The sequence below is a fragment of the Tenrec ecaudatus genome, chromosome 7, assembly GCF_050624435.1.
Source record: "Tenrec ecaudatus isolate mTenEca1 chromosome 7, mTenEca1.hap1, whole genome shotgun sequence".
NCBI lineage: Eukaryota > Metazoa > Chordata > Mammalia > Afrosoricida > Tenrecidae > Tenrec > Tenrec ecaudatus.
In genome coordinates, this window is record NC_134536.1 from 32,301,148 (window position 1) to 32,316,490 (window position 15,343).

Sequence of the window (15,343 nt, forward strand, 5' to 3'; positions counted from 1 at the left end):
GTAGGGGGTCAGTCTAAGTGTGGGCCTCATCTCTGTGTCACTAGTCAGCTCACAGCCCTGCCTGTTGTTGGACTGAAACAAGTATGAGCTGAATGGTTTGGGGTGAGGGGCTGGCTTGCAGACTGGGTGCCTGTGGGCACTTGATTAAGCTGGGTTTGCGGCGATTTAACAGGTGACAATTCAGATGAGAAATGCTCAGGACACGTCATGAAGTTCTTTTGGGGCTGCTAATAAATGCCCAAAGGGCATGCCACTCTGCTATAATCCTCAGCTCTGTGGGTCAGCAAAATCAGCTCCCCCAAACTAAGTGCCACACCAAGAGGTATGCCACTCCACAAGCCAGCCTCCTGCCCCAAAGCACTCAGCTTTCCTGGTTCTCCTGGCTGGGAAGTCCACCTCCCTCTCTCATGCTCTGGCTCCCAGTTCTGCTATGGTTCTGTGTCTCCTCTGACACTCAACTGGTGTCAAATCGGTCCTCTTGGAACTTGGATGTTCTATATACAGGGATCTCAGGGTCCAGAGGATATGCCCTACTCCTCACTCTAGCTAATAGTGAGATTCCCCCCCCCACCCCCTGCTCCTTTTTCTTCTGAGAGAGTTGATGGTTTGCTCAGAAGGATAACAATCCCAATGATTCCAGGTAACAGCGAATCCTATCAGCATCTTCCCCCACCTTCTCACCCAAACCCACCACATCATTTGGTGGAAGTCCCAGAGATGATGGCAAGGAAAGTCACATTAAACAATCCACTGACAATGATGAGACAAAAGACATGACATCTGCCCACAATCAATGATGAGAAGGCAGAGAAACTCAAGGGTCAGAAACAAGCCAGGTGAGGTGGCAGTGGGGAGGGTGATGACACATTGCAGGGACAGCAACCAGTGTCACCGAAAATACCTGGGCATCAACTGTTGAATGAGAAACTTAACTGTCACGTCAACTTTCACCCACCACTCACCAGCATGTGAGGAGAGAGGGCAGAAGCCAGCAAGCTAGGGCGACACTGGTGCGTACCGGACCATGGGAAGATCACCAAGCAGCCAAGGAATGGAAGGGGAGAAGAGACAAAGGCCTCTCCCCAGAGCTGGTGCCCTGAATTCGGACTTTCAGCCTCCGAAACGTTGCAGAAATAGAGTCCTGTGCATTTAATCCACCCGCGTGTGTTATTGACGTCGCCAAGAAAGCAAAACACCACCACGATCCAACAGTGGCACAAAAGGACTGACTTGTAGGCTCCAAATCACAGTTCACACACAGGCTGCCGCCGCTCAGTTTTTCACACAGAGTGGTTGGATTCCAGGCTGAACAACGTTGTACTGACTGACCGATGGCATAGCAGGAGCACGCGCAGGGTCTTTAGACTCACCGTGACGGCCAAAGAGCACCCCAAGCCAGACAGATGACCAGCCGTGAGTGCCCGCACCTACCAACGGCACAGATCTAGTTGACTGGTCCAGAAAGTTCCGACTCTGGGTCGCCTCCACACACGAAAGTTTGGGGAGGAGGCACTTCGTGGGAATAGACTGTGTCATGCTTTAATCTGAACACGACCTTCCACAGTGGTGGAGATCCTTCTAAGAGGTGTGATTTCACTTCAGGATGTTAAAATATAAATGGCAAAGATGGAGGCATGTTGTCCTATCAGAACGTCAGGGATAGGGGCATGAAATAAGAATAAAACAATGTGTATAAAGGGCCGGGAGCCTGCTGGCAGGACCTTCCCAGGGTCAAATATGAGCCCATTAAAATGTTAACAGAGAGTATAACCCATTGAGTGCAATACAAAGTAATGGAACTATATGAATAAATAAATAATGGGAGCAATGACAAAGTTTTTCCTTGTCGTGGGATTCCTGGTGCATTGTGGTTACTTGTTGGGCTGCTAATGGCAAGGTCAGCTGTTCAAAGCCACCAGCCACTTCCAAGGGAGAAAGACAAGGCTTTCTACTCCCATAAAGAGTTACAGTCTCAGAAGCCCACCAAGGCAGGTCTACTGTGTCCTGTAGGGGCGTTATGATTAGGAATCAGCTCCATGGCGGTGCTGGGTTTGGGTAGGGGCTTCCTGTTAGTAAAGGCAGAGATGGTGATGAATGCTGCACACTTGCCACATTAATACTTATTTTAGGCAAAAATCCTTCTTGGCCGTCAAAGCTAGCAAGAGAAAGAATAAAGAAAAGCGGGATACCATCTTAAGGGGCCTCCCTACAAGACCCTTCTAATAGTTACGGTTGCTGTTAGCTGCTGGCCGTCAGCCATGACTCTGGGAACCCATACCCAACTGAGGGAGACTGCAGCACCCCCAAGACGAGTTGGCGCCTGGACCATCGCGATCCATCAGATTGCATTGGTGGGTTTTCAGAAACAGATCACCTAGTGGTCTTATTTCCTAGTCAATCCGAGCCTAGAGGCTCCTCAACAGGAAGCTTGCTCAGCAACGTGCAAGCCTCTACTGGCTGGTGTTGGTTGCACATGAGGTGCAAGGACGGGCCATTGACATTGGGCCTCCTGCAAGGAAAGTGAAAATTCTGCCACGGAACCAACACCGGCAAAGGTGTTACAAGGGTGAATGTTGGATTTTCCAGTAAGGTAGCCTAGACATCACCACTTCCAACCAGTGATTAAACACCATCAAAACCAAAAAGTCAAATCAATGTCATGCCCTTTGATCACCTGAGAAATGCAGATTGGAGGGACAGAAGTTTAGGAACATTCTAAAGAAAAACTGACTTGTACGCATCAAACAATATCAAGGTAATGCAGACAAGGAAGAGTGAGGAAATGCTGACAGTTAAAGAAGACTAAAGAGACTCCAAGTTACTTGCTTAAGAACCTGTAACGTGGGATCCTGAGTTGGCTCCTGCATCTGAATCTTTTTTTAAATTAACTACAGAAGAACACCACCACCAAGATCCACTACCATCAAGTCAATTCCGACTCAGATGCACCCTCAATGGGGTTTCTAACACCTGTCCGTCTTTTCGGGAGCAGACTGCCCAATTTTCCTCTTGGAGAGCAGCTGGTGGTTTGAACCACCAACCTTGTGGGTTATCAGATGAATATCTAACCCACAGTGCCACCAGGGCTCTTTGCTATAAAAGGCATTGTGTTAAACTGGGTTGACTAGAGAAACAAATCCAGAGACACTCATATGTGTGTAAGAGAGAGCTTTATATCAAAGAGCTATTTTTAATAGTTTTATTAGGGGTTCATACAATTCTTATCACAATCCATACATACATCACTTGTGTAAAGCACATTTGTACATTCATTGTCCTCCAAAGATCTATTGTACATTGTGAAAATACCCCAGCCCAGTCCAGATCAAGTCCATAAGTCCAATAGTAGTCCATATGTATGATACTAGTCCATAAACCCCTCTTTAGACTCACACAGCACATTCAAGGATGCTGAATGCAGGAGGATCACAGGCCAGTGGTGGATCCAGTGGTGGTGGAACCATCTTAGCCCAGGTGTGGGTCTCCATGTGGCTCCTCCAGCTCTAGGGCTCTGGCTGCCAGCATCATGGCTCCATGTGGCTTGTCAACAGGAATGTCAAGCAGAGACACAGTGTCCTGCCTCCCCAGGGAGGAAGACAAGAGTTCCCATAACCCTCAGGAGAAGGCCATTCCCACACACAGGCATCATTGGCTATGACCTGATTGAAAGACTAGACTTCACCCCTTCACACAAGCTGACAGGAGATTACATACCTGACACAGGCATGGAAGGACAATTGGGAAAAGTTGAGTAAGGTCTGTAGACTAATTGATAGGTTTATATCCAGGTTTATCTTCTGATTTTAATCATACTTGGTTATGTAAGAGAGTGTTCCTATTTTTAGGAAATCTACATGTGTCCTTAAAGGTCAAGGATACCATGTTTGCAATTTACTTGCAAACATTTTTAATATGCATAGATTAGTAGATAGAAAGATGAAAGGCAAGTACAGTCAAGTGTGAACATTTCAGCAATCTGTGTCAGGGATGCATGATACTTCTTTGAACTGTGTTCGCAACTTCTCTGCAAACCTGGATGGATTTCAAATTAAAAGCTACAAAGAAAAGTCTGTGCATTATAAACACGACAAAGTTTTGTTAGTGTTCTTGAGTAATTAATGTTCTTAAGTAAGTTGAAGAATCATGCAAATAAATATATGCTCTTCAATAACATTGCCTCTTGTTCTTCAATACCCTTCAGAGAGAAAACTTCCAAGAAGCTAAAAAATTAAGTAAAACACCCTCTCCCTATCTTACTCCCATGTGCTTGCCTACAGATTTCTAGTGAAGGACTCTTGTTTGCTGCACCCACCCGATCTGGGGTGCCTTGTAATATTGCCCCTCTTACCCCACAAGCCACCTCTGTCCTCCTTCAAACTTTCCACCAAGGCTGAGTTATTCCAGAAATTCTCACCATCCCTAAGACCTCCCTTGATAAATTTGAACAGAGGCTGCATCAACTAACTGTCATAACCATTACAGTCACTTTCCTTATGTCCTCCTTTTTCAGGAAGGGTTGCAATCCATCTTTACTGGAAACTTTCATGAGTGAAATATTTATATTGTAGCTGTTATTAAGTTCTTGATTTTGTTTTACTGGCAATGATAGTGACTGTGTATTAAAAGTCCCTCCTTTGGAGTTGGGGGCAAGTTTATTTACCACTTGGTACTCTGTTTTCTCTTCTAAAATAAATAAGCATAATCATTTCTGGCCCTCTCCGTCTTTTAATATTCCTTGATTCCAAGAGTTTCAATAGAGAAAATTTATATCAATAGAATGTTCTCCTTATTCAAAATCTCTGGATAGTTGGGGACAGTTAGCATACTTGACTACTCACTGGAGGATGGCTGTTCAAGTCCACACAGAGACACATGGAAAGAAAGGACCAGCCATCTACTTCTGAGAAGTCAGTCACTGATAACACAACAGGGCACAATTCTCCCCTGACACATGTCAGGTTGAAGTCAGTTGGAATCTGCTTGACAACAATGAGTTTTGTTTTTTATTCATACAAGGACCAACAGGTGGGAGCCAAACATTATCCCAACACTTGAATTCTACGTTTCATAAACAATCAAACCAAAAGACTTAATGGTCTCCCGTGTGGATGTGAGCCTCTGGGTGGGCTCAAAACCACCTCTCGGTTAGCAGCCAACCAGTTATTCAATTGCATGCCTTGGGGACTCCTCCATAGACAGTAGAAATTGGCTGTTAGTGGTGAGTTGATTTTAGATAGTGTGGTAGTTACATAACCTGGTGCCAATTTGCAAAGGGATGGAGTCTAGCCTGTCAATCAGGTCGCAGCTTGATGACCTCATTTGGAGGCTCCACTGAGATAAATATCTCACTACAGGCCAGATACAGATAGACTCTCTGCTTTGGCTTTCTGCTGACAAGACACATGGAGCTACGCTAGAGTCCAGGAGCAGGAGGAGCCACGTGGAGACCCCTGCCAGCATTGAGATGCTTCCACTGCCACTGCATCCACAAGACTTTCCACTCACTGGCCTGCGAGCTTCCTGCATTTGACGACATTGCATGTGTTGCATGAGTCTGAAGAGGAACTTATAGACTGGTATCAGACATATGGGCTAATATAGAATTTATGGACTTGATCTGGACTGGGTTGGGTTGTTTTCTCAATATACAATTGTCTCTTATATAAAACTCTTTCTTACACACATATGAGTCTCCTGGATTTGTGTCTTTAGTCAACCCAAGCTAACACAGGTAGCTTAACACAGCCCGCAGTGTAATTTAGAAAGAACTTCATGCTGAGACTCATGCTCCTCCAGATGTAGAAAGGTCATATATAGTAGGAGGGAGCCTGGCAGAAAATGACGGGACGGGTAGGACACTGGGAGAAGTGCAGGACTTAAAGGCAGTAGAGGAAAATATGGTTCGATACATAATCCTGCAACAATGCTGATCTACAAGTAGATGCCTGGACAGACACACAGACTGAATGAGTGCCAGGAAGAGTGGGAGTATACCCACAGGTACATAGAGGTTTGGCAGAACATATTTGTACAGAAGTCATTACCTTTGCTGCAACGACCCTTACGGATGTGGTGGAGCATACAGGAGGCAAAGTTATGAACACATCTTAGCCATAACTAAACCAAACAAATCCTTGGTCCTGGGAGCTCAGCGATATCACTTCATGGCACATCAAGGTCAGTTGGTATAACACAGTCCACAAGGACAATGTCCAATATTCTACTTTGGTGAGTAGCAAGAGAGCACTTAAAAACTCATGAGCAACCATGGAAAATTTAAATATTAGTCTGGTATCAGGAGGAAAGAAATGAACATTGGAGGCACACTGAAACTGTCTAATAAATAAACAGACCAGCAACCATCAATCTTCCCACCCCTGAGACCAGAAGAAGTAGATGGTGCCCAGGTACCACTATTACCTGCTCTGGAAAGGATCCTCATCTTGGAGAGAGTGGTCAGGGAGGCAGGGGTCGGGGAGAGAATGGGAGACGTGGATTGAAACTCAAAATAATGAAAGAAAACAATCTTACTGGTTGTCTATAGAGAGGTAGAACCCCAAGGTCTAGAACCAAACCCATGACTATGACTTACTTTTAGCATTTCACAGCAGATAGGTCAACAAGGGGAAATAGCATTCGTGAACTGAGTGTGTTAGTAGTTAGTGGGTAGACTAGAGAAACAAATTCATAGACACATGTGTATAAGAAAGAGCTTTATATGCAAGCACAATTGAATATAGAGAAAACATCCTAGCCCAGTCCAGATCAAGTTCATAAGTCCCATATGTCTGATACCAATCTATTGTGGGATACAGAAGGATTTCTCTCAAGCTGTCTCCCCCAAATATATGCCAGACAGCTGCTTGGGAATGACTATACTTGGAGGTCATCAGAAGTAGGTCAGGGGTTATTCCCCCCCCCCACCCCCCCACCCCCCCGAGAGCTATCAACCATCTAGAGCAAGCAGTCACCACTGTTTATCCCACAACAAATAGGACCCACTCCCTTCTGATAAGGATAGTTGTCTGTTTCCTTGTAGGAGACCCCAGAGAGGTCAAACCTGCCCAAGGATGGCCAAGGTTAGGTCGCCATCTTGAATCTTGGGTCCGCCCATCTTGTCACATGTATACCCACAATCCCTCTTCCTATTGCGTGTATGTCCCTAGACCACCCCCCTCTCATTACTATATTACCTATAGGACAGCCCCTTCCAGTGACCTATGTCCTCACCTGCAATTAGGGGGCTTGCATGTCTCCAGAGAAGATTAAAAGCCTGGGCTAGCATTAAATCTCTCTCTCTCCTTCCACATGGACCATCTAGCGGGGCAGAGGTGAGCATGCTACCATGAATTGTGTCTAGCTCCATTTAATTCAATACTTCACTTCTATCTCTCATGCTCTCCATAACTTTACTATGACCTTTACTTATTATCGCCGTACAATTGCGCCTACCGGACCTGTAATGATGTGCTAGGGGCTGGCTTACCCTGACAATCTATAAAGTCCTCTTCAGACTCATGAACACATGCAATGATGCCAAATGCAGGATGCTCACAGTCCAGTGGGTGGAAAATCTTGTGGATCCAGTGGCATTGTAAGCATCTCAGCGCTGGCAGGGATCTCCACGTGCTTCTCAGCCTGTCTCCATGTGGCTTGTCAATGGCAGTGTCTCCCAGGGAGTGAGTGTGTGTGTGTGTGTGTGTGTGTGTGTGTGTGTGTGTGTGTGTCCCGCCTCCAGCGAGCTACTTATCTCCGTTGTGCCTCCAAATGAGGTCATCAAGCTGTGACCTGATTGACAGGCTAAACTCCACCCCTTCACTCTTAATACTCAAAATGACACCAGATGATGTACCTGCCACGCTAAGTAAGCTCACCTTCAACCATGTGAGATCTAGGGGGCAGTGTTAATTCATGGACAGGGCTCAGAAGGGCCATGAGAGAAAGGGGAGTCGGGAAGGCAGGGCACCCAGAGAGGAGGTGGGATGAGCCACATATGTATGAGCGGCTGAATGTAAGACTGATGCTCTGCTGTGTAAGACCTTACCCAGGTCACAGTAGAAGTTTTTGTTTTTACAGTAGAAAGCTAATGAAGTACTCCTACATCATTCCTGGAAGGAGCACGGCCAGGGCGCTCCTGAGAGGCAAGGATGGTGAAACTTGGTCTGGCGTTGTTTGCACAAGTTGTAAGGAGAGACCAGTAAAGTAGAGGGCTGTGAAAAAGAGGAGGGCCCTCAAGGTAGACTGAGACCATGGCTGCAACAGTGGGCTTAAGACTAGGAACACTTGGGAGGAGGGGGAAGGATCGGGCAGTGTTTTGTTCTGTTGTGCCTAGGGCCGATGCGGGTGGCACTGAATTGAGAGCATCTAACAACAACCCCCAATTAAAAACCAATCCAAGTTAACTGCCACTGAGTGCGTGTCCACTCCTAGCCCCCCTGTAGGACAGGGTAGAACTGCTCCTGTCGGTTCTGAGACTGTCACTCTTTAAGGAAGTTGAAAGCCCCATCTTTCTCCCAAGGACTGGCTTTTAGTTTCGAACTGATGGCCCTGCAGTTAGCAACCCAGTGCGTAACCTTTGTGCCACACCACTAAAAGAGAAGAAAATTTGACCTTAAAACAATTTTCTCTAAAATCTTACTGTTTGTTCTTTAAACTCTTCATCCAGGTATTCAGAGCAGGCAGGCGTGTCTTGGTGTGTTGTGTTTTCCAGTAGTAAAGGAATGCACACACATGACTTGAACCAATATTCAAAGGTATATGCAGTGCGTAGTACGTCTCTCTCTAATTCTAGACTCAGTCCCCCTGCTTAGGGAATAGTGCTCTGCTTGATGAAAAAAAAGCCATGTGCAGATCCAGGGGGCTTCAAGGAGTTCGTGGGAAAATTCTGCTATCTTTTAGATTCCATTTTCCGAACATTTTGGCCCCAGTTGCTACTTGCATATCCATAAATAATGCTGAAAGAATCCCAAGGAAACTGGTTGCTTTGGTCGCTTCCAGCAAGATAAAGGGGGACATTCTGAGACAATGGGGAATGGCCCCTTGCTAATCCCTGCATGCTGTTTTTTGCTTTGTTTTTGATATATGGAAAATATTTTTAATTTGCCAAGAATTCCATTTACTTGGATCCACAATCAATATTCATGGAAACAGTAGTCAAGAACACAAATAATGTATTACACTGGGTAAAAGTGCTATACAAGATTTCTTTTCTTTCTTTTTTTAAAGATCATTTTATTGGGGACCCTTACAAAGCATAACAATCCACACATCAATTGTATTGAGCATATTTGTATTTATTTATTTATTTGCGCCTCTGGGTAAGTTTGAACTGCCAACCTTTCTGTTAATAGTCAAGCAGTTAACTATTAGTGCTATCCTGAGGATCTATATTGAGTATATTTGTACATATGTTGCCATAATTGTTTCCTAAACATTTACTTTCTTTTTGAGTCATTGGTATCCACTCCTCTTTTTTCCTCCCCCATGACCCCTTGATAAATGATAAATTATTATTATTATTTTCATATTTTATACCGAGTTCTGTCTCCCTTCCACCATGGTTTCTGTTTTTCATCCCCCTGGGGTGTGGTGTGGTTAGATATCAATCATTGAGACCGGTTGCCCCTTACCCCCACCCTTCTCTCCCTGCCTTCCCCCTACCCTCCTGGTATCACTAATCCCATTTCTGACCCGGATTCTGTGAGTTGAGAGCTTATATCTGCACCTGTGCACATGTTCCAGTCTAGCCCACAGTGAAAAAGGCAGGGCTGGGGTCATGATAGTGGGGGTGAGGAAGCCTCAAGAAGCCAGAAAAATATTGTGTTTTTCATTGGTGCCATACTACGCCCTGGTTAACTCATCCCTTCCTTGTGACCCTTCTGTGAGGGAACCTCCCATTGTCTGCAAATGGGTTTGGGGTCTGTTTTTTGTATTTTTTTTACTTTAAAAATGTATGTAATATGCATATCCTATCAGTTTAAAATAACATCAGCATGTATTCTGAAGACCATCCTATAGTCACACAGAATTCTAGCTTATGCTTTTAAACTATAAAGAAGATTCTTTTTTTAAAAGCATTTTATTGGGGGCTCTTACAACTCTTTTTTTGTTTTGTTTTTCTTTCCTTATTTTCTTTTATTTTTTTAATCATTTTATTAGGGGCTCATACAACTCTTATCACAATCCATCCATCCATCCATTTTGTCAAGCATATTTGTATATTTGCTGCCCTCATCATTCTCAAAACATTTGCTTTCAACTTGAGCCCTTGGTCTCAGCTCCTCATTTTCCCCTCCCTCCCTGCCGCCTCTCCGTCATGAACCCTTGATAATTTATAAATTATATTATTTTGTCATGTCTTACACTGTCCAACGTCTCCTTTCATCTACTTTTCTGCTGTCCGTCCCCCAGGGAGGAGGTTATATGTAGATCCTTTTAATCAGTTCCCCCTTTCTATCCCACCCTCCTAATCTACTCAAATTACATGTGTTTAATTTTACCCAAAATCATATTGCTGGGAACTGGCTTTGGAACTTAGTATAAGTGTAACCTTGAACAAGTCATTTCACTTCCACTCCCTTATCCACTGAGTATAATAATCGTCTCTGGGGCTAGTGGAAGGACTTAATGAGCTAAATTATGCAAAGAGCCTGTTATTGTGCCGGACACATAAGGAAGACTCGGTGCAGTGTGGATTCCTCTTGGTTTTTTTTGGTTAGGATATCTGACTTGAAAAAGTCAAGTAGCTGCCCACCATGGAAAGAAACAGGGGTGCAGTTAGGGTTGTTATTAAGTACTCTAGTTGCTGCCTGTGGCCCTGAAGAAGTAAATCTTGAAAAGATCAATAAATATACGTATGGCCATGGAGTAGATTCTGAGCAACCGCATAAGAAAGAGTGGACCCCCCCCTCCGACCCTATCCCCAGGGTTTCTGAGGCTGAACTCTTGATGGAATGACTAGCATATATGCTGTATTAACACTAGATCTTTATCTGTCTCAGCCACTGCCATCTGCCAAGGACTTGGTGCATGTGGGCATTCAGTATGTAACACTGAGAGAATGCAGCTTTATACAATGCCTCCAACTCCAAGGTGCATTTGTATTGGGCCCAGAAGAGGAAACTGGGAGGTGCAGGAAAGCCACATCCCGGGCTGCTCTTTCTAGGGCACAGATGTGTGAAAACCAGGAGGAGTGGGAAGGCTCAAGACCAATGCCACGTGCACTGTTTTAGGGTTCCTTTGTGCTCACGCAGCGTGCTTTGGCTCAATGGAAGTGGAGCGCCATTGGGCAGAGTGGCACATTCTCAATGGAAGATGAGCGCCATTGGGCAGAGTGGCACACTCTCAAGTCCTTGGAAGGGAGACCGTCAGGATCAGGTTCACGTGGTGGCAGAGAATTGGGTTGTACGTGACTCTAATTGGGGTGATAAAGATGCCACACACATTGGAACATTAGCATAGGATGCTTTTATTTTTCAATGACCACCAACTATTTTTTTTGTATCTAATCCACTTCACGTTAAGTGGCTTGACTATTGGCAGAAACACCAGAGTCTCTTGTGTACCTCCAAAGCTTGAGCACTCATGTTGTCCCAAAGGCTGGGGATTCAGAAAAATAAAAAACTGGTGGGGATGATGCTATGGAATTCACACAAAAGCAGGTTATACTGGTGTGTTAGGCCAGGTTGACTAGAGAAACAAATCCAGGGACACTTAGATATGTATAAGAGAAAGCTTAATATCAAGAAGTAATTGTATATTAGGAAAACATCCCAGCCGTCCAACTTCAAGTCCATAAGTCTGATACTAGTCCATTAGTCCATCTTCAGACTCGTGAAGTCACATGCAATGATGCAGAATGTAGGAGGATGACAGGCCGGTGGGTGCAGAGAATGGTGGATCCAATGGTGGTGGAAACATCACAAGGCTCTCACAGGTCTCAGTGGCATGGCTAACCAACAGGAAGGTGAAACAGAGAGGGACCATGTGGGGGCTGCTTCCAGGGAGAGAGAGAGGAACTTCCCAGAATCCTCATGAGAAGGCCATGTCACAAGGAGGCATTGTCAGACTGTGACCTGAATGACCAGCTAGCCTCTACCCCTACCCTTATTTATCAAGCTGTTGTGCAATTATGTAACTACCACAACTGGGTAATTCCTTTCAGATTAGAACTGCTATGAAGTCAACCATGACTCACAGTGACCCCACAGGACAGAACAGAACTGCTCCATGGGGGTTTTGTAAATCTCTACAGAAGCAGAGGGTGTCATCTTCTACCAGGGAAGCTGTTGGCTGCTGGGTTTGAACCACCAACCTTTTGGTTAAGCAGCCTAATTCATAACCCATTGTACCACCAGGACTCCTTCAGACTATAACTAGCAACTGTAAATCCCTGTCAATCCAGCCTGCCTGACTTCCTCTCTGAGTAGACCTGTGCTCCTCGGGGCACAGATATGGTTAAGTCCAGGACTGAGGTCCTCATGTGTCTCATCCAGATACAATGTAGTCCCACTGCACCTGCACGTGGCTGCATGTGACTCGGGCCACACTAGTCAGGGGTTGGACCTTGGGACAGTCACAATTGTCTTCCGCCTGGAAAAAAGATACTGAAGTCCTAATAAATGGAAATAGAACATCCTCAGAGTAAGTGCCAGAGGATGGGTTCTTCGGGTGGGAAAGTCCTTGAACTGTGGATGAAGAGGAGCTGCTTTTTCAAAGTAGAGTCAGCGGTGGTGACATGAAACAGGTACAACTGGTGGGAGCGGAGACTTCGGGATTTTCATTTGGTGGTCAGGCACAACTCAAGGTAAAAATTAATTGTTGCAAAAATCTAATCATCAGAATTTGTAAAGTCTGAACTATGACAATTTGAAGTCATCCAAAATTAAATGGAATGCCTAAAGACCAATATCCTAGGTGTTCGTGAGCTGAAATGTACTGGTATGGGCCATTTTCAACCAGAAAATCACATGGTTTACTATGTGGGGAATGACACAATCAAGAGGAATAATGTGACATTCACAGTCAAAAAGGACATTTCATTATGTATTTTGAAGTGCACTGCAGTCTGTGATGGGATTATAGCTATCCACCTTTAAGGAAATCCAATCGATACGACTGTTATTCAAATTGATTCACCCACCATAAAAGCTGGTGAATTCTACCAACATCTTCAGTTGCATTATTGACCATTGGGAGGCAAAAGTTGGAAACAAAAAGGAAGGAACAATAGTTGGAAAATATGGTCTTGGTGATGGAAACAAAGCTAGAGATCTCATGAAAAAAATTTGAAAGACCAAGATGTGTTTATAGCAAATACCTTTTTTCAACAAAACAACAGGATTTCTCCAGATAGAATATACTGAAATAAAATGGGCTACATCTGTGGGAAGAAATCATGGAGAAGTTCAAGACCAGCAGCTAAAACCAGGCCAGGGGCTGATTGCGTGACAGACTATCAATTGCTCTTATGTGAGTTTGGGTTGAAGCTGAAGAAAGTAAAACAAATCCAAGAGAGCCAATATAGGACTTTGCATATATCCCACCTGAATTTTGAGAACATCTCAAGAACAGATTTGCTGCGTTGAACACAAATGACAGAGGAGCTGTGGGAGGACATGCAGAACATTATTCATGAAAAAAACCAAAAAACCAACAAAAAGCTGTGGATGTCAGAAGAGACTCTGAAACTTGCTTTTAATCATAAAGTCATTAAGACAAATGGAAGAAATGATGAAGTCAGAGCTGGAGAGAATGTGCCAAAGGGCGGCCGGAAAAGACAAAGTAACGTATTACGATGAAAGAGGCAAAGACCTAGAGTTACAAAACCAGAAAGGAAGAACCTGCTCTGCTCACCTGAGACTGAAAGAGTTGAAGGAAAAAAACCTCAAGCTTGGAGTTGCTATAGTGAAAGATTATATGGGGAAAATATTGAACAATGCAGGAAGCATCAAGAGAAGATAGAAGGGATTCTCAGAGTCACTGAATCAAAAAGAACTAGTTGAGATGCCACCATTTCAGGAGGCAGTAAATGAGCAGAAACCAGTGATACTGAATGACGAAATTCAAGCTGCACGGAAAGCATTAACCAAAAGCAAGCCTTCAGGAATTGATAGAATACCAATTGAAATGTTCCAACAAGCTGATGAAGCACTGGAAGCATTTAGTCATCTATCCCAGGAAATTTGAAAGACAACTACTTGGCCAACTGACTGGAAGATATCCATATTTTTGCCCAAAGAAAGGTGGCCCAACCAAATGATCAAACTATAGAACAATATCACATGCAAGTAAAATTTTGCTGAAGATCGTTCAACAATGTTTGCAGCAGTACATGCACAGGGAACTGCCAGAGGCTCAAGCCAAATTCAGAAGGGGGTATGAAACAAAGGATACCAGGGTTGATGTCCAAGGGATCTTGACTGAAAGCAGAGAATACTAGGAAGATGCTCACTTGTGTTTTATAGACTATGCAAAGGCCTTTGATTGTGTAGGTCAGAACAAACTATGGATAGCCTTGATAAGAATGGGAATCCCAGAACACATCATTGTGCTCATGAGGAACTTATACATGGATCAAGAAGCAGTTATTGCATGATTTAATATCAGGAAAGTGTGTGGAAGGGTTGTATCCTCTCACTATATATCATTCAATCTATATACTGAGCAAATCGTCAGAGAAGCTGGATTATATTAAGAAGAATGTGGCTTCAGGATTAGAGTAAGGCTTATTAACAATCTTTGATGATACTTCAGGAGAGATCTTGAAATGTCCTTTTTGACAATGAATGTGAATTATTTCTCTTGAATCTGTCATTCCCAGCATAGTAAACCATATGATGTTCTGAGTTAAAATGGACAGTGCAGTCCATTGCAGCACACTAATGCCCAGGACATCAGTCTTTATGCATTCCATTTCATTTGGACAACTTTCCATTTTCTTGCTTCATACTGCATACATACCAGTTCCAATTATTAACAGATGGTTGTAGCCCTTTCTTCTCACTTTGAGTCTTGCCCAGATGGCAAATGAAGGTGCTGAAGACTTAACCTTGAAGGCTTTACTTGATCCTAGCCATTGTGGTTGACTCTGTTTGCGAAAGCAGCCCTTTCTCAGCCATCCTTTGCCAGCGTTCTGATCCGTAGGGTTCATGTTCTGGCACTGTGTCTAACAACGAGCTGCTGCTTTCCGATGAGGTGCTCAGTATCTGACAATGGTCTGCTTCTGTCCATAAGCATTTCAGTCTCAGTCCTCCAAAGCGGAGAGCCTGCTTCTTATTTGTAGCCTGTTCTTAGTCTGGAAGTTCTGCTGAAATCTGTTCACAATCTCTGATGGGATTTGAAA